General features: G+C 46.4%; 1 protein-coding gene across 1 annotated transcript in view; it reads left to right on the forward strand.

Annotated features, from left to right (window-relative positions):
• The first annotated feature begins 20,317 nt into the window (after nt 1-20,317).
• The window catches only part of LOC126353851 (fatty acyl-CoA reductase wat-like), a 221,693-nt gene continuing 219,171 nt past the window's right edge, over nt 20,318-22,839 (forward strand). Inside the window, exon 1 of the mRNA XM_050003008.1 lies at nt 20,318-20,679. The gene's annotated coding sequence lies outside the window, so the exon portion shown is untranslated. The remainder of the gene's footprint in view (nt 20,680-22,839) is intronic.

The following is a 22,839-nucleotide window of genomic DNA, read 5'->3' on the forward strand; positions in this document are numbered from 1 at the left end:
GATCTTGCGAAATGTGAAACAGAAAACCATAACTTACGCAGTGCGACTGTATTGGCATTTAGATACGGCGCGTTTGCAGTTTCCCCCTCCTCACACTCAGGCGGTGTGGTGTGGCGGCGGGGAAAACGTGCCAGCCAGGCTGGGCTCTATGGCACTCGTGCCAAGGCACGGCCCGCGGGTCCAATTCTTGGCCACCCCTGGTCTTGTATCTTTCATTCAATCAATAGTTAAATCACAACCACTTATCATTTCAGAAAATTTTTCGCTTTAGTAAATCATTATCAGACCGCGAAAGGTATGTTTGCCTCGAGAACTTCAGGGCAGTAGCTGCTTCGTCATCCTGCAATATGTTGTGTGATAATGTTACAGCTCACTACAGCCAAGTGTCACAGATTTCTGACTGAGTTCTCGATTTTAGAATATATCCTGCCGATTATGTGAAATCCAGATGTTCATTATGAATCCCAAATTTGGGTTCAGATGTGAGAAAGTTCATCAATGTCCAACAATAAATGAATTCAGATGCTAAAGAATATTCCTTGTGCGAAGTATTTGTGTCCGTGATGAATGATAGCTGAGGGTTTATTCATTTTGTAAAGAGGACTTCTCTAATATGGGCAATTTCAAGTCGAAGTCAACGTCCACTGCCATAAGTAAAGGCACTTACATACTCATTTTTATATCAAATTTTTTCACAGACACCATTCAGATGGTACTTTGTACAGTGATGCACAATTAGTGAAAAACTTTGTTAACGCTGTTACAGATGTGATGAATAAAAAAGCTCTGCGACTGAGGTTGTTAGTTTTCTGCCATATTTTATAAGAAGCAGGGATGACATACATGAATAATTGGAATCTGTGTGTAGAGGAAGTACTACGAATTTAGTTCTCTTCTCTCGCTCGCTATGGACGAGATTACAGAAGTGGGTGGGACTCTAGAATCAATTACTTTTGTTAGAGGTATTCCTAGAACTTCGTAATAACTGATGGTTTGACAGCTTTTCGAAATATGAAAGGTATTGTGATGACTGAGACGCGACCGTGAGGAACGACTAAAAGAAATTAAACATCCGCACTGAAGCGCCAAAGAAACTGGTATACGCATGCATATTCAAATACAGAGATATGTAAACAGGCAGAATACGGCGCTGCGGTCGGCAATGCCTATGTATGTCAACAAGTGTCTGGCGCAGTTGTTAGACCGGTTATTGCTGCTACAATGGCAGGTTATCAAGATTTAAGTAAGTTTGAACGTGATGTTATAGTCGGCGCACGAGCGACGGGACACAGCGTCTCCGAGGTAGCGATGAGGTGGGGATTTACCTCTACGACCATTTCACGAGTGTACCGTGAATATAAGCAGTCCGGTAAAACATGAAATGTGCGACATCGCTGCGGCCGGAAAAAGATCCTGCAAGAACGAGACCAACGACGACTGAAGAAAATCGTTCACCGTGACAGAAGTACAACCCTTCCACAGATTGCTGCAGATTTCAATGCAGGGCCATAAGAAAGATTCAGTGTGCGAACCGTTCAACGAAACATCATCGACATGGAATTTCGGAGTCAAAGACCCACTCGTGTACCCTTGATGACTGCTGGACACCTGGATGGGCCTGTCGACACCTACATTGGACTGTTGATGACTGGAAACATGTTGCCCGGTCGGACGAGTCTGGTTTCAAATTGTGTCGAGCAGACGGACTTGTACCGGTATGGAGACAACCTCATCAATCCATGGACGCTGCATGTCAGCAGGGGACTATTCAAGCTGATGGAGGCTTTGTAATGATGTGTGGTGTGTGCGGATGGAGTAATATCTAGCCCCTGATACGTCTAGATACAACTTTGACAGGTGACACGTACGTAAGCATCGTGTCTGATCACCTGCATCCTTTCATATCCACTGTGCATTCCGACGGAGTTGGGGCAATTCCAGCAGAACAATGCGGCACCCCGCACGACCTGAAGTGCTACAGAGCGGCTCCAGAAACACTCTTCCGAGTTTAAACAGTTCCGCTGGCCACCAAATTCTACAGACATGAACATTATTGAGCATATGTGGGATGCCTTCCACCATGCTCTTAAGAAGAGATCTGCACCCCTCGTACTCTTACGGAATTATGGACAGCCCTGGAGGATTAAAGGTGTCAGTTCCCTCCAACAGTACTTCAGACATTAATCGAGTCCATGCCACGTCGTGTTGCGGTACTTCTCCATACTCGGGGGGCCCTACACGATATAAGGCAGGTGTACCAGTTTCCTTGGCTCTACAGTGTGTAAGACTTGAACGACCGGCCTATGGCCGTTAACAAGGAATTGAAATCCCTGAGCTAGCAGAGTAGAGCGGATGAGGTCACATTTGTATAAAGGGGCCAAAATAAGTTACTGTCAATTGCACTCAACATATAAACTTTATTTGCTGAAACACACAATCACACAAGTAAGAATCAAAAACTCTCAAGGTTTTAACGAAAGACCTCCTTTGGTTTAATTTGGGTCGGCTGATGGCCACATCGAAAATCCAAGGCAGAAAGCCTAACCAAGGAATTGAGATACATAAGTTCTTCTGGAAATTTCACTTCTTTACAAAAAATTATCTTCACTATAAATAGGCCAAGCCTTAGCTTAAATTTTTCACATAGAACTCTGCTGAAGGCCACACATTAGTCAAGAACAGTGTTACGGCTTAAGGGCGAGACAAAGATTTTCAATGTTTAATTTAAATAGGCTGAAAACTCAGCTGAAGGCCGCAGATCAACAAAACAATTTAACTTCTTATGTTATAGGAAGAAGAGCTTTCAATTTGAAAGGCTGAAGGCCTTGTCTTAAAATATTTCGTGTAAAGCTTCGCTGAAGGCCTCATACCAAAGAATAACAGTATTATGACTAAGGGCAAGAAAAGGATTTTGAATTTTTAATTTAAGAGAGATTAAAACTCGGCTTAAGACCACACACCATGCAGAAAACAATTTTACTGCTTAAGGCCTAAAGGGAAGAGCTTCTAAATTTCAAATAAAATAGGCTAAAGGCTTTATCCTAATATGATTCACATAAAACTCGACTGAAGGCCACATACGAAATCCAAACAATCTCACTGCTTAAAGCCCAGGAAAAGAAATTTCCAATTTTTAATTTAAGCTGGAAAACTCGGCTGAAGGCCACATACAAACTAGAAAATGTAGCTTACAGCTTAAGGCCTATGTTTGTTTGTTGTTTTGTTGTTGTCTTCAGTCCTGAGACTGGTTTGATGCAGCTCTCCATGCTACTCTATCCTGTGCAAGCTGCTTCATCTCCCAGTACCTACTGCAACCTACATCCTTCTGAATCTGCTTAGTGTACTCATCTCTCGGTCTCCCTCTACGATTTTTACTCTCCACGCTGCCCTCCAATGCTAAATTTGTGATCCCTTGATGCCTCAAAACATGTCCTACCAACCGATCCCTTCTTCTAGTCAAGTTGTGCCACAAACTTCTCTTCTCCCCAATCCTATTCAATACCTCCTCATTAGTTATGTGCTCTATCCACCTTATCTTCAGTATTCTTCTGTAGCACCACATTTCGAAAGCTTCTATTCTCTTCTTGTCCAAACTAGTTATCGTCCATGTTTCACTTCCATACATGGCTACACTCCAAACAAATACTTTCAGAAACGACTTCCTGATACATAAATCTATATTCGATGTTAAATTTCTCTTCTTCAGAAACGCTTTCCTTGCCATTGCCAGTCTACATTTTATACCCTCTCTACTTCGACCATCATCAGTTATTTTACTTCCTAAATAGCAAAACTCCTTTACTACTTTAAGGTTCTCATTTCCTAATCTAATTCCCTCAGCATCACCCGATTTAATTTGACTACATTCCATTATCCTCGTTTTGCTTTTGTTAATGTTCATCTTATATCCTCCTTTCAAGACACTGTCCATTCCGTTCAACAACTCTTCCAAGTCCTTTGCCGTCTCTGACAGAATTACAATGTCATCGGTGAACCTCAAAGTTTTTACTTCGTCTCCATGAATTTTAATACCTACTCCCAATTTTTCTTTTGTTTCCTTTACTGCTTGCTCAGTATACAGATTGAATAACATCGGGGAGAGGCTACAACCCTGTCTCACTCCTTTCCCAACCACTGCTTCCCTTTCATGCCCCTCGACTCTTATGACTGCCATCTGGTTTCTGTACAAATTATAAATAGCCTTTCGCTCCCTGTATTTTACCCCTGCCACCTTTAGAATTTGAAAAAGAGTATTCCAGTCAACATTGTCAAAAGCTTTCTCTAAGTCTACAAATGCTAGAAACGTAGGTTTGCCTTTTCTTAATCTTTCTTCTAAGATAAGTCGTAAGGTCAGTATTGCCTCACGTGTTCCAACATTTCGACGCAATCCAAACTGATCCTCCCCGAGGTCTGCATCTACCAGTTTTTCCATTCGTCTGTAAAGAATTCGCGTTAGTATTTTGCAGCCGTGGCTTATTAAACTGATAGTTCGGTAATTTTCACATCTGTCAGCACCTGCTTACTTTGGGATTGGAATTATTATATTCTTCTTGAAGTCTGACGGTATTTCGCCTGTCTCATACATCTTGCTCACCAGCTGGTAGAGTTTTGTCAGGACTGGTTGGCCCAAGGCCGTCAGTAGTTCTAATGGAATGTTGTCTACTCCGGGGGCCTTGTTTCGACTCAGGTCTTTCAGTGCTCTGTCAAACTCTTCACGCAGTATCGTATCTCCCATTTCGTCTTCATCTACACCCTCTTCCATTTCCATAATATTGTCCTCAAGTACATCGCCCTTGTATAAACCTTCTATATACTCCTTCCACCTTTCTGCCTTCCCTTCTTTGCTTAGAACTGGGCTGCCATCTGAGCTCTTGATATTCATACACGTGGTTCTCTTCTCTCCAAAGGTCTCTTTAATTTTCCTGTAGGCAGTATCTATCTTACCCCTAGTGAGATAAGCTTCTACATCCTTACATTTGTCCTCTAGCCATCCCTGTTTAGCCATTTTGCACTTCCTGTCGATCTCATTTTTGAGACGTTTGTATTCCTTTTTGCCTGCTTCATTTACTGCATTTTTATATTTTCTCCTTTCATCAATTAAATTCAATATTTCTTCTGTTACCCAAGGATTTCTAGCAGCCCTCGTCTTTGTACCTACTTTATCCTCTGCTGCCTTCACTACTACATCCCTCAGAGCTACCCATTCTTCTTCTACTGTATTTTTTCCCATATTCCTGTCAATTGTTCCCTTATGCTCTCCCTGAAACTCTGTACAACCTCTGGTTCTTTCAGTTTATCCAGGTCCCATCTACTTAATTTCCCACATTTTTGCAGTTTCTTCAGTTTTAATCTACAGGTCATAACCAATAGATTGTGGTCAGAGTCCACATCTGCCCCTGGAAATGTCTTACAACTTAAAACCTGGTTCCTAAATCTCTGTCTTACCATTATATAATCTATCTGATACCTTTTAGTATCTCCAGGGTTCTTCCACGTATACAACCTTCTTTCATGATTCTTAAACCAAGTGTTAGCTATGATTAAGATGTGCTCTGTGCAAAATTCTACTAGGCGGCTTCCTCTTTCATTTCTTAGCCCCAATCCATATTCACCTACTATGTTTCCTTCTCTCCCTTTTTCTACACTCGAATTCCAATCACCCATTACTATTAAATTTTCGTCTCCCTTCACTATCTGAATAATTTCTTTTATTTCATCGTACATTTCTTCAATTTCTTCATCATCTGCAGAGCTAGTTGGCATATAAACTTGTACTATTGTAGTAGGTGTGGGCTTCGTATCTATCTTGGCCACAACAATGCGTTCACTATGCTGTTTGTAGTAGCTTACCCGCATTCCTATTTTCCTATTCATTATTAAACCTACTCCTGCATTACCCCTATTTGATTTTGTGTTTATAACCCTGTAGTCACCTGACCAGAAGTCTTGTTCCTCCTGCCACCGAACTTCACTAATTCCCACTATATCTAACTTTAACCTATCCATTTCCCTTTTTAAATTTTCTAACCTACCTGCCCGATTAAGGGATCTGACATTCCACGCTCCGATCCGTAGAACGCCAGTTTTCTTTCTCCTGATAACGACATCCTCCTGAGTAGTCCCCGCCCGGAGATCCGAATGGGGGACTATTTTACCTCCGGAATATTTTACCCAAGAGGATGCCATCATCATTTAATCATACAGTAAAGCTGCATGTCCTCGGGAAAAATTACGGCTGTAGTTTCCCCTTGCTTTCAGCCGTTCGCAGTACCAGCACAGCAAGGCCGTTTTGGTTAATGTTGCAAGGCCAGATCAGTCAATCATCCAGACTGTTGCCCCTGCAACTACTGAAAAGGCTGCTGCCCCTCTTCAGGAACCACACGTTTGTCTGGCCTCTCAACAGATACCCCTCCGTTGTGGTTGCACCTACGGTACGGCCATCTGTATCACTGAGGCACGCAAGCCTCCCCACCAACGGCAAGGTCCATGGTTCATGGTTAAGGCCTAGACACAAGAAATTTTCAATTTTAATTTTGAAAGGCTGAACCTAGACTGAAGACCACATACAAAACAAGAAACAAGGCCTAAGGCCTAAGAAGAAAAGCCTTGCAACTATAATAAGCTAAAACCGAGCTGAAGGCCACACAGAGTACTATGTAAAACATAAGGAGCGGCGCTCAGAAGGTTCCCAGGGTTGCCCTGGGAAGTAACACTAACACACGTTTAGGTGAGACAGGCAGCCAGACTGACAACCTCTTAATCGGAAGGCAACCCATCCAAAAGTCAGCTGACGAACCAACCAACAAGATCAGTTCTGCTCCACCCACCCAGCAAAACGACAAGAAGATGTCAATAACACAACTTTCTGGATACTGGTGCCAAATCCAGCCAAGTGAGAATAAACGCCCAACACTACCAACAACACCTCAGCTGTAGAACGACACGTCGTGCTGGGCAGCATCAACACGACGAGGAAAATACACGGCCGAAAACTACGTCAACGCGCAGGACAAGTAACCGGAACGTCAACGGCCGCAAGGTAGAAGATACTGCTGGTACTTATCATTAATGAAGGAATGAATTAAATTAAGTTAAACACCACACAGGAAGACGGCTGCAATTCTAGCCGACTCCAATGCACACACGTTGTTGCTCGCAGGAATCTCTCAGAAAGCGACAACCAGGATCAAACAAGGAGGTGTGATAGCAGTTGAGGCTTGATACTAGGTTAAGTGAGCACTCAACTTTAGTGTCCAGGATCGGTGGGCGACGAACTTCGTAACCCTCGCAAGAAGCGCCTAACAACTCCAACCATGCGTGCACACCGCCAGTGGCTCCGGCTTGACCACGCCCCACGGAGACTTCCTTGCTGCTCTGCCCCAACCGACTGACTCCCCAACACCTGGAAACGCTCAAAAGATCAAATATACGTCGCCGATCAGATGACCGCTCGAACGACCAACCAATGGTCGTTGCCACTCCAGTCTTCTTCAGTCGGACAGTACACGAGTGTCGCCAGCGGTTAGCAAGTACTGGCTCACCGCACCTCACTGGCGCTTTGTGCCCAATGCTCCTTCTTCTCCGACTAATGCTCCGTGCCCGACAGCACTACTGCTCCGTCTCCAACCGACTTCCCGACACACGATGACCCGGAAATACTATCGGTCGCTCCAGAGATGGTATGGCAGTGCAGCCGGCCGGTGTGGGCAAGCGGTTCTAGGCGCTTCAGTCTGGAACCGCACGACCGCTACGGTCGCAGGTTCGAATCCTGCCTCGGGCATGGACGTGTGTGATGTCCTTAGGTTGGTTAGGTTTAAGTAGTTCTAAGTTCCAGGGGACTGATGATCTCAGATGTTAAGTCCCATAGTGCTCAGAGCCATTTGAACCAATTTTGAACGATAGTGCACTATCGATACTCGTTGCTGCTGCCACTCACGGGCAAGTAAGGCAGGAAGTTAGTGGAATAAGAAAACGAGGCGGCAGTACCGTCATCGAAGATGACAAACAATAAATGGCATGAACAAGAGCCGTAGTGAAAGTGGAAGACAGGAACCAAAAGAATGAACGGAAACGAGATAATAATGAAATTAATCCACCACAGAGTGCCGTGTCTCGCTGCAGTGGAACTTACAAGGCCGCCGCGAGCTCTAGTTGGCTATCGGTAAGGAGCGTGACACCATAGCTAGCGAAACTTGTTCCGGAGGCTTTAACTACTTTGCCAAGCACCTGATGTCGGAACTTCAACTTTCAAGAGGGCTCTGAAAGTCGCCACCCAGAAACTGACACATATGGCTGGAAGTGTCCTGAAAAATGCGTCGATGGTGAACTGGTGGCATGGTTCATGTCCCAGCATCTGAGCCACCAACTGTTGTGAGGAAATGGTAACACGTGGCATTAGGCAGAGTTGTTATAATGGGGGTGTTTCTGGCTGTGGTGGTGTAGGCGTCATGGGGATATCCATCTCCGTGTCTGTGTCTAATCATATTGCCATTGGTCAACTTTGAGGCAAGTTACATCTGTCTCGTTTTAGCACTGGTGATGTTGAGGTTTCTAACACAGAGTGTGCCATTGATGATGGTGGTAGTAGTGTGGCAGCTTGGCGTGGATGGAAATGGTTTGTATGATGGCACTCCACACCCTTCAATGTACTGACTGACATGATGTACCACAAGTGAGAGTTCATCTCTGCTGCTCGTGTCTATACGTGTTTCGCACAATATGAACATATCCACCCTGTTCCTGGTGGGTAGCATCCTGAGTGTTGGGTCCAGAATTTCTGGGGCTGTGGGACAAGGAGATGGACTGTTTGCCGTTACGTCCCCTGGAGGAGCTCAGGTGGGCAATACACTTGGATGGTGATGGTCCTGTACGTGCTGTTGTGGTGGTGGTTCTCACAGCTTTTAACATTTACTGCTTAAGTGTCGTCACCATAAGTTCTACTTTGTCACTACAAGATGGGTGAAACGACAGGTTGAAAAGGTGTCTGATGCCGGTTGGTGTGCAAAATTGTCTCAAAGCTAAAAAGTTGCTGTGAACTGGAACCTGTAGTTCGATATTATAGTCTGGGGAAGCACTTCAGTGGCTGGAATCTAGACTTATACAGGGCGGTCCATTGATAGTGACCAGGCCAAATATCTCACGAAATAAGCGTCAAACAAAAAACTACAAAGAACGAAACATGCCTGGCTTCAAGGGGGAAACCAGATGGCGCTATGGTTGGCCCGCTAGATGGCGCTGTCATAGGACAAACGGATATGAACTGCGTTTTTTTTAATATTACGTATTCGTGTAGTACGAAACGAAATATGAATGTTTTAGTTGGAACACTTTCTTCGCTTTGTGATAGATGGCGCTGTAACAGTCACAAACATATGGCTCACAACATTAGACGAACAGTTGGTAACAGGTAGGTTTTTTTAAATTAAAATACAGAACTTAGGTACATTTAAACATTTTATTTCGGTTGTTTCAATGTGATACATTTACCTTTGTGAACTTATCATTTCTGAGAACACATGCTGTTACAGAGTGATTACCTGTAAATACCACATTAATGCAATAAATGCTCAAAATGATGTCCGTCAACCTCAATGCATTTTCCCATACGTGTAACGACATACCTCTCAACAGCGAGTAGTTAGCCTTCCGTAACGTTCGCACATGCATTGACAATGCGCTGACGCATGTTGTCAGGCGTTGTCGGAGGATCACGATAGCAAATATCTTCCAACTTCCCCCATAGAAAGAAATCCGGGAACGTCAGATCCGATGAACGTGCGGGTCATAGTATAGTGCTTCGACGACCAATCCACCTGTCATGAAATATGCTATTCAATACCGCTTCAACCGCACGCAAGCTATGTGCCGGACATCCATCATGTTGAAAGTACATCGCCATTCTGTCATGCAGTGAAACATCTTATAATAACATCGTTAGAACATTACGTTGGAAATCAGAGTACATTGCACCATTTAGATTGCCATCCATAAAATGGGCGCCAATTATCCTTCCTCTCATAATGCCGCGCCATACATTAACCCGCCGAGGTCGCTGATGTTCCACTTGTCGCAGCCATCGTGGTCTCTCCGTTGCCCAGTAGTGCATATTATGCCAGTTTACTTTACCGCTGTTGGTGAATGACGCTTCGTCGCTAAATAGAACGTGTGCAAAAAATCTGTCATTGTCCCGTAATTTCTCTTGTGACCAGTGGCAGAACTGTACACGACGTTCAAAGTCGTCGCCATGCAATTCCTAGTGCATAAAAATAGGTACGGGTGCAATCGATGTTGATGTAGCATTCTCAACACCGACCTTTTTGAGATTCCCGATTCTCGAGCAATTTGTCTGCTACCGATGTGTGGATTAGTCGCGACAGCAGTTAAAACACCTTCAGGGGCATCACCATTTGTTGCAGGTCGTGGTTGACGTTTCACATGTTGCTCAACACTTCCTGTTTCCTTAAGTAACATACCTATCCGGCGAACGGTCCGAACACTTGGATGATGTCGTCCAGGATACGGAGCAGCATACATAGCACACGCTCGTTTTGCATTTTGATCACAATAGCCATACATCAACACGATATCGACCTTTTCCGCAATTGTTAACGGTCCATTTTAACACGGGTAATGTATCACGAAGCAAATACCGTCCACACTGACGGAATGTTACGTGAAACCAAGTAGTTATACGTTTGTGACTATTATAGCGCCATCTATCACAAAGCGAAAAAAGTGGTCCAACTAAAACATTCATATTTTTTTACGTACTACACGAATATGTAATAAAAATGGGGGTTACCATTTTAAAAAAACGCAGATGATATCCGTTTGACCTATGGCAGCGCCATCTAGCGGGCCAACCATAGCGCCATCTGGTTTCCCCCTTGAAGCTAGATGAGTTTCGTTCTTTGTAGTTTTTTCATTTGATGCTTATTTCATGAGATATCTGGCCCGGTCACTATCAGTGAACCGCCCTGTATATTTATTGAGCCCTCTGTTGTGGTGGTCGCCATGCTCATCACCTATCGGTATTTGTAGTAGACATAGAGACTAGAAATGGGCTCACAAGGTTCCAAGGCAGGTGGGAGATGGGCTATGAGGCAAAAGATAAGGTTCTTGCTGCCTGCCGCAAGGTGCAAGCTCAACAGTTGCACACCATGGCTTCCACGTCCCTATTTAAGCGTCGGTAGTAAGACTATCGACTCGCTAGGCCTTTCATCTGTGACATTCTCCAGCGTCCACTATGAAGCATTTGGAAAGCCTGTGGCCACAATGTACCCACTGTGATGAAATTGTGTGTGTATGCCTCAGTGCCTATTATGAGAACAACTTTGATGACCGATAGGTGTTAGTATGTCTGGAGCTCAAGATTTTTGTTTTTTAAAATGTATGAGATTCATCCATGGAGCACATAGTGCATGACTCGTGGTAAGATTGGGTCGCAATGAGTGTCTGCAGTTTTTCGCACAGCCATTACGGGAAATCCTTCCGAAGTTTGTCTCGTCCGTGCGTTTAGTGGAAAGCTGGTCAAAGACAGGATCCATTCCCACAGGAATGTCAGATAGAATTTCTTCATTTGCGTGTTATGCTGTTGGCATAATTGCAGGAGCTCAGGAAAAGTGGAGGCTTTGCGCTGTAAATTCTGGAAGACTAGAGTGTGGCCTGAATAGTGCTACCAGCGGTTTATGGTCCATGATGAAAAGGACTTTGTCCTGAGAGGGTATGCATGGAACTCTTTAATTACAAATACTATCGCTAATGCCTCCTTCTCTATTGGTGATAAGTTGTTTAAAGTGCGCGTCAGCAACTTTGACATGTAGACGATGGATTGTTCAGTATCGTCACCGTTCCTATGTGCCAGAAGTGTGCCAGTGCCATAGGTGCCAGAACCAGAGGACATGATAGTGAAAAATGATGTAACAGAGAACGCCGAGTGCAACACACGCTTCAGCTGTGTGAAGACATGCTCACAGGCTGCTATCCGTCAGTAGTAGGCACTTTTACTTCACAACTGGTTGAATTATTACATGACATGGACCACTTGTGAGAGGAACACTGAATAACAATTCACTTTCCCCAAGAAAGCTTGCAGGTCTCGTAAATTTCAGGAGCGTGAAGAGAGTCGATAGCTGCTACGATGTGGTCAATGAACTACTGTACATACCTTCGTTTTTTGCAAGTGTCTGGAAAGACTAGTACTTGTCTAAGTGGCACTGAAGCCATGCGTGACAATTAAGTCATTTCGATAGAGTTCGCAAGCACAGCAGACACGGTTAATTATTCCAGGTACCTCTAGATAACTGCACGAGTAGAAGAGTTCTCAAATGCAAGTGGTTATATTTGCGCAAACCGACGGTAGTGTTGACAACTACGGTATTTTGCGACTTTTCATGTAACGGCATAGCGAATATGCGTCGGGGTTGGGTTGTTTGGGGAAAGAGAGCAAACAGCGAGGTCATCGGTCTCATCGGATTAGGGAAGGACGGGGAAGGAGGTCGGCCGTGCCGTTTGAAAGGAACCATCCCGGCATTTGCCTGGAGCGATGTAAGGAGATCACGAAAAACCTAAATCAGGATGGCTGGACGCGGGATTGAACCGTCGTCCTCCCGAATGCGAGTCCAGTGTGCTAACCACTGCGCCACCTCTCTCGGTAACATTCGTCGGCAAGGGCGCTCATAGACAAAATATGCTCCCCCAGCAAGTTTTCGAAGGAGATATTTTAGACCTGGTGTGAGGTAGGTCTCTACTTGTGTCTGGGTATGCAGTATTAATCTTTGAGTAGCCGGAGGGAGCTAATGGGTTACTTTGATGCTACCAGAAGCTTGCTTTGACTTGTTCAGTTACTCATCCCGTCATAGTCGCCTGCGTTCTTGCTTAATGGCTGTCCATAAGCAGACTGGGATTGGCCGTGCTTGGCAGAAACGGGGCACAATACTTGCCAACTTATGGGATGGTGAGGCTAATTCTGGGAGGCCTTTCCTAACGGGCGGGACAGTGTTAGACGTACCAGTGCGTGAGATTGTGATCTCCTGACATACAATGACGATGAAATCGTAAGAGGCTCCAGTTTAACATCTATATGACGAGTACGAGTAAGGCTAGAAGAGGACAAAGCTTTGGCCAGACAATGAGTGCACGACTGCACCATTTTCAAAGCAGACCAAGTGCTGCAGAATTTGCGTTGTTAGTGCTGCCAGTGTCGTGTCTTGCCGTTAGGTGCCAGCACTGGTACGACGACGTACGGCTGAAACACAAGCATCGGTGCGCATTACATTTACAGACAGCCGACACAGGTCCGGACAAGGTGAGCAGGGCTTTACTCTTAAAGCTATTTTATCAAAACACAACAAAAGCGCTGCTGTTCTTCTTGAGTGTCGACGCATTAATGCAATTTGTAAGTTAGAATTAACTGGCAGCCGGCCGGAGTAGCCGCGCAGTTCTAGGCGCTTCAGTGTGGAACCGAGCGACCGCTACGGTCGCAGGTTCGAATCCTGCCTCTGGAATGGATGCGTGTGATGTCCTTACGTTAGTTAGGTTTAACTAGTTGTAAGTTCTAGGGGCCTGATGACCTCAGATGTTAAGTCCCATAGTGCTTAAAGCCATTTGAACCATTTGAATTAACTGGCGACTTAGAAATTGCTCCTGGTAGAGGCCGACGGCCAATTGCACCACAAATTGTTGGAGACCCTACTGTCGCCACGCTCGAGAATGCTGGAGGCAAGGTGCGAACTTTACGCAGCACAAGAGCAGTCACGACTAATGTACCTTCCATGGTCCACCGTTCAAAAGTGCTGTGATCAACTGTAGAATGGTACACATACAAACTTCATATTGCTCATCAACTTTTATCACCGGACGCAGATATTCGAGTAAACTTTGCTCTTACGTTTCTTGCAAGACTAAGTTGATTATGTGGAGTTGGAACATTTGGCGGAATGATGAAGCACACTTTATGCTCACTGGGGCAGTGAACAATCACAACTGCCGCGTTTGGAGATCGTCACCGCCAAGGAACGTCCATGAAGATCCCTTGCATAGTGAACTATACACACCAAAAAAAGTTTTGCATCATCCCGGTTCCCAGAACTCCTGAAGGTAGACGTTGACTGAGGATATTGTGTCACAGACAGAGTCCCTTTGACTGTTCAGAGATGTCACTAAACCCGCCCAAAGATGTAAACAACCATGCATGAGCAGCGCCTACTAGACGGAGGGGACCAGACAGCCGATCAGTTCCAGACATTCCACCAGAAAGAAGGGACGCAGCTCTTGTCAATACCGCGGTTCGATCGCGTCCGCATTGTTACTTTCTGCTAGGAAGGGCTATCAACAAGGAAAGAGTACAGGCGTCTCATAGTGAACCAAGGCGATGTTATTCGAACATGGAGGAGATCAGAGAGACAGGGCCTGTCGATGACATGCCTCGCTGAGGCCGCCCAAGGGCTACTACTGCAGTGGATGACAGATACCTATGGATTATGGTTCGGGGGAACCCTGACAGCAACGCCACCATATTGAACAATGCTTTTCGTGCAGCCGCAGGACGTCGTGTTACGACTCAAACTGTGCGCAATAGGCTACATGATGCGCAGTTTCACTCCCATCGTCCAACGCGAGGTCCATCTTTGCAACCACGACACCATGCAGCGCGGTACAGTTGGGCCCAACAACATGCCGAATGGACCGCTCAGGATTGGCATCACGTTCTCTTCCCCGATGAGTGTCGCATATGCGTTCAATCAGACAACCATAGGAGACGTGTTTGGAGGTAGCCCAGTCAGGCTGAACGCCTTAGACGCACTGTGTCAGCGAGTGCAGCAAGGTGGAGGTTCTCTGCTGTTTTGGGGTGGCATTATGTGCGGCTGACGTACGCCGCTGGTGGTCATGGAAGCCGCCGCAACAGCTGTACGATACGTGAATACCATCCTCCGACCGATAGTTCAACCGTATCAGCAGCATACTGGCGTGCATTCGTCATCACGGACGTCAATTCGCGCCCCAACCGTGCACATCTTGTGAATGGATTCCTTCAGTAAACGATATCTTTCGACTACAGTGGCCAGCATGTTCTCCAGGTATGAACCCTATCGAACATGTCTGGTATGGATTGAAAAGGTCTATTTACGGACGACGTGACCCACCAACCAATCTGAGGGATTTACGCCGAATCACTGTTGAGGAGTGGGCCAATCTGGAGCAACAGTGCCTTGATGAACTCGTGGATAGTATGCCACCGCGAATACAGGCATGCATTAATGCTATTGGCTATTGGATGTATCGGTGTGTACCTCTGAAGGTGTCACTAGATGTGGTACAACATGCAGTATGTGGTTTTCACGAGCAATAAAAAGAGCGGAAATGATGTTAATATTGATCTCTATTCCAGTTTTCCGTACAGGTTCCGGAACTCTCGGAACTGAGGTGATGCAAAACTTTTTTTGATGTGTGTAGTTACTCTGTGGTGTGGCTTAACGGTACAGTTCATGATTATTTTTCATTCGCCAACAGGAGATCCCTGTCCTACGTGGAAGAGGTGCCTTAGACTCAGCTGATGGACAGTGGATCTCCACCTCTACCCCTCTCTCAACTGCTCTTGAGTTCTTGATGTCACTCGGTTACTCATTAACATATTAGGAGAAAACTGAATCACTGACAGACCGTAACCAACCGCGTGTCTACCAAGATCATCGTATTAGAATCCATGTGATTTCTGGCTGTGTGGTTACCCGAAGGATAACGTTTGTCAGCGGGACACTACCACACGCTGAGCATAGCGAGGGAGGTAGCCAACATCCCACCTGAGATATTTCGGGCAGCAGTAGAGCAATCTCTAGTGTGGTTCCAGGCTGTCGCGGATGCAGGTGGTCAACACATTGAGCAACGTCTGTGTCTTGGAACGTAAGCATGGTACTCAGTTAACGCGCCTACCAGAAGACGCCTCCCAGGGGGGAGGAGGGCCGTAGGAAGAATGGAAGCAGGACAGTTGCAAACGGATGTGGCCTGGTGGCTTAATGCGAACCGCTCTGTTGCTCTTCCGATGTGGCGACAGTTCACAGAGATAGAAACTGCATCCCAGAGACCCTGGCAGGGCTCACCATGTGTGCACCAGAAGGGGAGGACCATTATTTGGCTGTAAGAGCATGACGGTACCGCCTTAGTACTGCACGGCAAAGTGGCATGTGAGCTAGTAGCATCCACTGGACGTGTTGTATCGAGACAAACGGTGCTCAGAAAGCTTCGACAGAGTGGTCTTTTGGTCTTTATTGTCAGGGAACTATTGTATGTGTACCACTGATGAGTCTTCACTGAAAAGAACATCTAGAGTGGAGCCGTCAACATGCCACCTGAACAGTTGAATAGTGGGCCATTACCCCTTTTACAGATGTGGCCCGATTTGCTCTGGAGAGTCATTCTCGATGGATTCGCATCTAGGGGGGACGTGGAACATGATTGCGGGACCCAGACACTGTTGAAAGAGACGGATATCGAGGAGAGCCCATAATGGTGTGGACATGGATTATGTTGACCACTAAAACACCTATTCATGAAACTGTACAGGCGGTTCAACAAGGTTTAGCTGCTGTCAGCTATCGCGACGTGATCATCGAACCTCATGTGCGGCTGTTGCGATGTGCTGTGGGCTGAGACTTCGTGTAGTATCGTTGCCACAGATACTACTACAACGCCGCGCCAACACAAGGTTGACAGACCGTCGTCTGCCGAGCACAGCGCACTCTAGCGGGCTGTGCAGCTCGGCGGAACTGGAGTGTGCCTCGTTCACTTCTTAGCTAGATTTCAACCTAGGCAGACGCACTTTCATAATCGGCCCTAAGACAGTTCTGTAATGTTTGCATTGATTCTCTGAGGAGGGTCCATCAGGTTTAGTCTCTGAGAATAGTATTAGTTCATGGTATTCCATGTTACGAGATTGTCAGTTCATAGCCGCAGCTGTAGTCCTACAAACTACTGACGATAAGTAATTTCATTGTACTATGTGTTTCTTGAATAACAATCCTTCCCTCTAACAGTGTGCCGAACCGCATATTATTGCAACCTGGACTCCTTCGGCTCCTATCAACTCGGCCCCCTACTTATTTGAATTAGGTAACTAGCTGAACATACCCACACGTTTTGTGCATTTAAACAGTGAGTCACAATACTTTGTACTAATGGATGATAGCGCTCGACCTCATAGAGCACAGGTTTTCTTGGAAACACAAGAAATTGCACGCATGGGGTGGCCTGCTCGAACTCCCGATTTGAATCCCATAGAGCGTCTCGGAAAGACAGGTTCCATCACGTCAGTATTCAGCAATCACACTCCAAGACTCGCAAGCAGCTCTACAGGAAAAATTGGGTGTTATTGCCTCAAAATGAGATTGATGACGAGGAAGTAACTTTCAGAGGCACAGAAACTGCAGGGGACAAAACCACCACCAAAGGGGTTACTGTTGTGTTGGCTGGAGAGCCAACACCGTGTTACTAGGGAAGGCCGAAATGCACGCGTTTTAGCTCACGCAGGCTGGCGTGAGGAGAGAAGGACTATACTGACGTGAAGTATGCATTCACAGCATGCCCCGATGTTGTCAGGCCTGTATAGGTCACACCCCAATCTGAGCACACTAACGAGTTGTCGAAATGCAAATTTGTTAAGTTGGAAAAACACGAAAAACATTTTTGTCTGCCTTTACACATATATAGGTTGTTTACGTTCTGTACACTGTACATTGTTTCTGCTTTACTATTACCTTCTTGCACTATTTTATGGCAAAATTAAAAGAACCTTGCAAAATTTCCGTTTGGTGCTTTAATTTTAAACCACTCTCGACAGGTCTCAATCCGACTGCTGACGAATCCTGGCGTTGTTCTTCACGCAAGAGGCCAACACTAGTTTCTCATAACTTACCAACATTAAAATGCGATTTCTGAATGGGAAACCGGTTAAAGAGTCGTCCTTTATACAGGTGCAGAATCTAGGTCGAGTTACTCGTACCTAGTTCATGCAGTTGCGCTGAAATGAGAATTATTTCTATATCCAAACATGTAGTACACTTCACTTCAGTACGATATTTGTTGGCACCCGCCTTCATGACATTACAATTTCAATGGACATGTGTGTGATCAGTGATGGAGTAGTGCCAGATGACGAGGAAGTAACTTTCAGAGGCACAGAAACTGCAGGGGACAAAACCACCACCAAAGAGGCAACTGTTGTGTTGGCTGGAGAGCCGACACCGTGTTACTAGGGAAGGCCGAAATGCACGCGTTTTAGCTCACGCAGGCTGGCGTGAGGAGAGAAGGACTATACTGACGTGAAGTCTGGAACATGACAAGGAATTAGAATTCAGAAAGCGGACGGAAATACACTCCTGGAAATTTAAATAAGAACACCGTGAATTCATTGTCCCAGGAAGGGGAAACTTTATTGACACATTCCTGGGGTCAGATACATCACATGATCACACTGACAGAACCACAGGCACATAGACACAGGCAACAGAGCATGCACAATGTCGGCACTATTACAGTGTATATACACCTTTCGCAGCAATGCAGGCTGCTATTCTCCCATGGAGACGATCGTAGAGATGCTGGATGTAGTCCTGTGGAACGGCTTGCCATGCCATTTCCACCTGGCGCCTCAGTTGAACCAGCGTTCGTGCTGGACGTGCAGACCGCGTGAGACGACGCTTCATCCAGTCCCAAACATGCTCAATGGGGCACAGATCCGGAGATCTTGCTGGCCAGGGTAGTTGACTTACACCTTCTAGAGCACGTTGGGTGGCACGGGATACATGCGGACGTGCATTGTCCTGTTGGAACAGCAAGCTCCCTTGCCGGTCTAGGAATGGTAGAACGATGGGTTCGATGACGGTTTGGATGTACCGTGCACTATTCAGTGTCCCCTCGACGATCACCAGAGGTGTACGGCCAGTGTAGGAGTTCGCTCCCCACACCATGATGCCGGGTGTTGGCCCTGTGTGCCTCGGTCGTATGCAGTCCTGATTGTGGTGCTCACCTGCACGGCGCCAAACACGCATACGACCATCATTGGCACCAAGACAGAAGCGACTCTCATCGCTGAAGACGACACGTCTCCATTCGTCCCTCCATTCACGCCTGTCGCGACACCACTGGAGGCGGGCTGCACGATGTTGGGGCGTGAGCGGAAGACGGCCTAACGGTGTGCGGGACCGTAGCCCAGCTTCATGGAGACGGTTGCGAATGGTCCTAGCCGATACCCCAGGAGCAACAGTGTCCCTAATTTGCTGGGAAGTGGCGGTGCGGTCCCCTACGGCACTGCGTAGGATCCTACGGTCTTGGCGTGCATCCGTGCGTAGCTGCGGTCCGGTCCCAGGTCCGTCAACTGCACATACGATTCACGTCCACGCTGTCGCGGCATGCAACCAGTGTTAAAGACTACGATGGAGCTCCGTATGCCACGGCAAACTAGCTGATACTGACGGCGGCGGTGCACAAATGCTGCGCAGCTAGCGCCATTCGACGGCCAACACCGCGGTTCCTGGTGTGTCCGCTGTGCCGTGCGTGTGATCATTGCTTGTACAGCCCTCTCGCAGTGTCCGGAGCAAGTATGGTGGGTCTGACACACCGGTGTCAATGTGTTCTTTTTTCCATTTCCAGGAGTGTAGTTTGATACTTAACTTTAATCCATTAATGATGAATGTCGCTCTTGATGGTACATGATTCACAATATTATCTGTTCAGAATAATAACTGAATATGGCGCCTTGCTAGGTCGTAACAAATGACGTAGCTGAAGGCTATGCTAAACTGTCGTCTCTGCAAATGAGAGCGTATGTAGTCAGCGAACCATCGCTAGCAAAGTCGGCTGTACAACTGGGGCGAGTGCTAAGGAGTCTCTCTAGACTAGACCTGCCGTGTGGTGGCGCTTGGTCTGCAGTCACTGATAGTGGCGACACGCGGGTCAGACGTGTATACTAACGGACCGCGGCCGATTTAAAGGCTACCACCTAGAAAGTGTGATGTCTGGCGGTGACACCAAAGTAACATCACTAGTGACACCGTTGATTGAGTCGGTTAGGAACATCCACTTGCCTAACACGCCTCTCCAATGTAACGACCGGTGGAGACGGAAGGTCGGTAAGATTTACGTCCTCCACTTTGTCTGCTTGCCATATCCCGATGCTGCACGTTTTTTAAGCGTTCCTAGAAACTTATCTGTTGAAATAAAATCGCTTCAGCGCCTGGACAGCCACGTGACGTGACCATAGGGTAGCCTACGAAGGTCGAGCCATCCTGATGCGGCAATCACGTATACTGGACAGGAGTTTCCCGGCAGTTAAGTGGTGAGCTGCAAGAGGCCCGCGGTCCGGTGCCCTGGCCGGCCGCGACCGCAGCCTCACACTCACACATACGCGCGGCTGCCCACATAGGCGGCACAAAACCGGACGGCGGCGCCTCCAGCAGCTCCAGTCTGCGCGCAGCGGACACAGTCGCCGGCCGCGCCGCTGCCCCCTCCAGTTCCTCCAGAGTCCACCATCCGGCGCGCCCGCACGCTCTCGGCGGCCAGCGAGCGACACCGTGCCGACCCACTGCCAGGGAGCCCAGCACTTGGCACGGCTTTCTCCACGCGCCGAGACCTCAACCTCATTCCGATAGTGCGTGAGACGGCGATCCTCGCTGGACGGGTTTGGCGGTAAGTGCTGCTGCCATTGCGTCGCCTTGCTGTGCTCCTCTCGTTAGCAGCTAACCGAGTGACAGTTCCTTCCGTTCCACCTGCACTCTGCAGCAGAGTGCCATTTGTTTAAAAAATATGGCCAATGGCCTCCAGGCGAGTTCCGTGTAGTCATTTACAAACCTCGGTATTGCTGTGGTTCTGAAAGAGCTTCCAGGAAGGTAACTCGTGTAATTGTCATTCATGACCTACATTGATTAAAAAAAAAAGTTGCTCTAGCTATCTGGAGTTGGAATAATCAGGCCTTCGAACAAGAAATCGTGCTGACATCTACATGAAGACACGCGAAGTGTGAATAACAACGCCATCAGTCACAGAAAATGGTGTTTTATTAAAGCACACGATTCATTTGGGATCCTGTGGCTCAATCAACAGGTGCAAGTCATACGTTGTTTACGTCTGTTCTTGAGTGAGCCGACTCAAAATGCACGTTCCTTTTGTGAGAAGTTTAGGTGTTACATTTGGAAATCAGAGAACTTAGCACTTAACCTTCCTACAGCAGAAACATACATTTCGCATCACCTCACTCAAGCAGACGTACACAGTATATAAAACAATTCGAACATAATAATTAACGCGAAGGTTCCGAAATGAATCGTGTGGCTTAATAAAATACGAACTTCTTGTGACTGAATTCAATATTATTCATGCTTCTTGTGTACTGAATACAGTCACGTCCACAGCTGCTAAATGTGGGTAAAAATGCATTACCTGAAGAGACTGTGGAAGTTAGTGAAAGTGTGAAATAGGTTACCGAACGTAGACTTGAACCAGTTTAAATACAACCGTGCGGTAACGGGTCATCTCACTTTATTGTGTCCGCGAGACGTACTTTGGCAGACGATAAATAGACGCCATAAATATTAGTACCGTCCTCTGCGAGTAAAAGGCGCAGTAATGCGGTAAACGTTAACGGGGTATAAACACAGGCTTAAGCAATTCTTCCAAGTACCATAGCGAATCTCACTTTCACGGGGAAACGCGAACTGAAACGTATCTTCGTGCCAGGCCAGAAGTGGACATCTTATCGAGATTCCAATGCTGATATCTGTCATTCGCGGCATTCTCTACCGCATGAATAATCTCACTAACAACTGGAGTGTCTTAAAACGCTCTTACGTCTCTCTGCCTCTTCTGAATTGCACATAAGTAGCATATTTGTTTTGAGCTTGTAAGGAAAGGAGGCAAGCGGTGGCAGGTTCAAATGAAGCCATTCCTGACGCATGTTCAGATAAATCGCCCGGAAGAGCTCCTGCCGCGAAACGCAGCTGCCTTCACTCGGCTACCAACACGAATCTTCGGCTCTCCGAGTACTGGGCTCTAAGCTATAATTATGGCTGACTCCAGTCGGGTTCCCTTCTAATTCTTGCACTTGCCGTTGAGCGCCCCTAAGTCACCCATCCTTCCAATTCATTTATATTATACCACTACCGACGAGTGGTACGGATTTTATTTCAGTTTTGTGAGCGCAAAACAGTGCCGAAATTCGACAATGCTCTGGAGCTACTTTGCTCATACCGCTGAGAGGGGTGCTTACTGGGTTCTAGCGCTTCGTTACGGCGTTTTATTTCATATGTAGGCTGCTGAGGTACCCTGTAAATCGCCTTCGAATATTTTTTTCCTTATCACAACCTCTATTTACTAATTGAAGTTGTTGTTTTTGTTACTGACCATAATCCGCTAAGGTTTCTTCCTTTTCTGCCTTCTGTTTCACATTATCATCCCAAGATTGTAATTGAAAGATTGTGAAACCGTGTCATGTGACAAAGGCATCTAACTTCACTTGATATGGCTCCTAAGGGGTAGCTTCCTCATTCGTCACTTGATGTGACATTAGAAGTGTCTGTTATCTGATTCTGCTGGAACATGGATATATGTTACTCACACATGCTTCAAATAACATTGCGCATAGACAAAGTTGGGGAGCGACGTGCTTCCAGGAGGGTGAGAGTTTTGAGTCTGGTCTTATTAATTTCCATAAAATTATTCAATTTTTGGGTTTAGCGGTTGCTGTAGGGGTCATGTTCTTATTAATCAACATATACCGATACCATATGGGGATGCATGCTGGAAGCGTTTGGAGTGTGGTGCGTATAGTCTTACGAATTTAAGAATGAAAAG

Source organism: Schistocerca gregaria, chromosome 3 (genome assembly GCF_023897955.1).
Source record: "Schistocerca gregaria isolate iqSchGreg1 chromosome 3, iqSchGreg1.2, whole genome shotgun sequence".
NCBI lineage: Eukaryota > Metazoa > Arthropoda > Insecta > Orthoptera > Acrididae > Schistocerca > Schistocerca gregaria.